Here is a 3,270-nt window from a genome sequence, read left to right on the forward strand (position 1 = left end):
TTAAGACATCCGGGATAAATGACTCAGCTGAGCTCAATGAAGCCAAAACATGTGCGTCCAGGCTTAATTGGTTGCACAAAGACCAAGCCAGGATGAGCAGACACGGATTCATTAAGCCAGGTGAAACCAATCCTGGATAGGTGCGCGCTCACGGCTCACTCAAATAGACCCGCCACAGATCACAGATTAACTGGATTTACCATGGCAACTAGAGCCGCGTACTCTTCCCCGTCGGAAGCACAACCACATGGAGGCATACGAGGAGGTAAAAGATATACTGGCAAGAAAGGCAACACCGCCACAGTGATAAAGCAAAGAGAAAAAGCGTGGCAAAGTATTGCAGACCGCCTGAATGCGTATAGTGCACAATTACACACTCACCGCTCCGCTGAAAACATCACAATTACAATTCAAATATTTAATTCACATCTCCAAAAATGCAGTTGTACTGTAATTATGAAACAGTTAAATTTTTAATTGAAATGCACTGCAGATATGAGTGAAATTGTGTAAAGTAACTCCATCACACTGTATAAAGCTATGATAAATTTTTTGATATTTTTACTGAAAACAAGACAAAAATACCAAGTAATTTTTTGCAGTGTGACTCCATTAAATGTGTGTGTGTGTGTGTGTGTGTGTGTGTGTGTGTGTGTGTGTGTGTGTGTGTGTATAGATTAAACATAACGGCCAAAACGGACATGGCAGCAGGTCAAATCAAATACAAGAACATTCTGCAGAATGGTATGGTCCCTGACTAATATTTAACAAAGCACAAGCATATATTGTACCCAGAAGGTGCCTGCTCACACATTGTCTGTACTGTTTTAGCAGTGAAAAAGAATACCCACAGACAAGGCACGGGTGGTGGGTCACCAAAGGCTGACCTTACCCCAGCAGAGGACATGGCCTTGGAGCTAAATAAAGGCAGGCCCGTCTTAGAGGGGATCCCCGGGGGAAAGAGACGGTTAGGTTCCTTCCCAAGATGCCACCCGCTTCATTCAAGGTATGTCCTTCCATCTCTACATGGGATACAACCACATTCATATTGAATCAATTTGGACTGTCTGACTTTGGTTTACCTATTGCCTTGCAGTGTCTGGCAGCACTGTGTTCCTGTTAGAGCCACCAGCACAAGCACCAGACGATGCTGATCCAGTGAGTACTCCATCAAAGGCATACTGTAGGCCTGGCATGTCTTGTCTACTAGCTTCAATATGAATCCGATTAAATGTGATAGGGTGAAGGCCCCAGTGCAGCAGCAACAGCACATGATGGAGACGATGATGAGGAGGAGACCATCTCTCTGGATTCCAGAAGGCATGAGGTATCATGTTAAGACTGTGAAAGTACTATTTACTCTACAATGGTGAGGAGTCCTCATCAAAATCAAAAAATCTAATTTATTTTACAGGACCCAGATGCTATACAGTGGGAAAACCAGCCTGGCAACATAGTGCGTATTAATAAAAGGACACCACATCCTGCCAAATTCCAGCTGCGCTAATTGTATTGTGTTCACAGAGCTCACAAGCTATCAGAAAGTTGTATGGCAACCACCTCCGGCGCCAAATAGAACTGGCAGACATAGACATTCAGTACAAGAAGAAAAAGATGGAAAATCTTGCACTGGAGTCCGAAATAAAAAAGAGGACAATTAGGAAACTGGACCTTGAAATAAAAAAACTTGAGAGGGAGGTGAGATATGCCTTCAATGTACACTGTATGCTAACTGTAACACAAATGTATTAATCATTATTTTTCTTTCCTCCCCCAGCTCCAAGAAGATGACACAGCTCAAAATAAAAATTAGGTATATTCTCGTAAAGTCAAGTGAGCCATGACATATGAGCTCTTATTGTGAGCACACAGGACGGTGGCATCTTTCTAAGGTTTTTTTTATTTTCCCAGCAATCAGTACAACCAAGTCATCGTTATAAGGCATCGCCCTCTTTTGCCCACCCCCCCAGCACCAGGTGTGGCCACTAGCCTATATGAAGGCCCAAAATTGTGTGTTCCTTTCTGCTCTGACAATGGCATGCCCATTCGTGCGAGATGTGGTGGATGAAGAAGCACTTGTGCTGAGGAGAGCCTTCAGGCGAGAAAGGGTCTTCAGGGACCGGTTGGACCCACTGGCCTTCCCTGATGACCATCTATATGAAAGATACAGGTTTTCTGCAGATGGCATCAGGTATCTATGCAGACTACTGGGTCCCAGGATTAAGCACCGCACTGCACGGAGCCATGCACTGAGTGTGGAGCAAATGGTTTGTGTGGCCTTGCGCTTTTTTGCTAGTGGAGCCTTCCTGTACTCAGTGGGGGATGCAGAACAGCTGAACAAGGCCACAATTTGCCGCACAATAAGGAGTGTGTGTCTGGCTATCAAAGCATTAGCAGATGTCTTCATCTCCTTCCCTGGCCACAGAAGACTCTGTGACATCAAAGAGGAGTTCTATAGGATTGCAGGTAAGAGGATCTACAAATTACAGGACAACTGTTAACACATAGTAGGATACTCATTACTTTGTGTGACAGGTTTCCCCAATGTCATTGGTGCAGTGGACTGCACACACATAAGGATAAAAGCCCCCTCAGGTGCCCATGAGGCCGATTTTGTGAATAGGAAATCCTTTCACAGCATTAATGTTCAGGTGAACATAACTTTTTGATATTGTCCATTGACGAACACTCTGCATTGCCAGTGATGTGCATTGATTGGTGTAATATTCCTCATCTTATGATTTCAGATGGTCTGCAATGCTGACTGTGTGATCAGCAATGTTGTGGCAAAATGGCCTGGCTCAGTCCATGACTCCAGAATCTTTCGGCCTCTGAAATCTATCACAAGGTAAGCCACACAACCCCTATTTATAACCATCATGGCTGTGTCAAGAATATCACTGTGTTTATGAGGTAGTAATGATGAGATTTTGTGTTGACAGGTGAATTCTCTGGTGTGTTGCTGGGAGACAGGGGGTATGGCTGCCAGCCTTTTCTCCTGACACCTTTCACAGACCCCCAGGAAGCACAGCAGGCCTACAACCATGCCAGGACCAGGGCCAGAGTTGAAATGACCTTTGGCCTCCTGAAGGCACGCTTTCACTGCCTTCACAAATTAAGGGTCAGCCCTGTTAGGGCATGTGATATTACTGTGGCTTGTGCTGTCCTCCACAATGTGGCCTGCCTGAGGAAGGAGAGGGCCCCCAGAGTGCCACCAGCCATGGACTGGGACAATCCGGCAATCTTCCCTGATGACGACATGCGGCCCTT

General features: G+C 45.4%; 1 long non-coding RNA gene across 1 annotated transcript; it reads left to right on the plus strand.

The window, feature by feature from the left end:
* The first annotated feature begins 1,485 nt into the window (after window positions 1-1,485).
* Window positions 1,486-2,827, plus strand: LOC135531509 (uncharacterized). The gene is made up of 3 exons (XR_010454017.1): window positions 1,486-1,698; window positions 1,778-2,466; window positions 2,748-2,827. It is a non-coding gene; the product is annotated as an uncharacterized LOC135531509 (long non-coding RNA).
* The last annotated feature ends 443 nt before the right edge of the window (window positions 2,828-3,270 follow it).

The sequence above is a fragment of the Oncorhynchus masou genome, unplaced genomic scaffold (genome assembly GCF_036934945.1).
Source record: "Oncorhynchus masou masou isolate Uvic2021 unplaced genomic scaffold, UVic_Omas_1.1 unplaced_scaffold_16123, whole genome shotgun sequence".
NCBI lineage: Eukaryota > Metazoa > Chordata > Actinopteri > Salmoniformes > Salmonidae > Oncorhynchus > Oncorhynchus masou.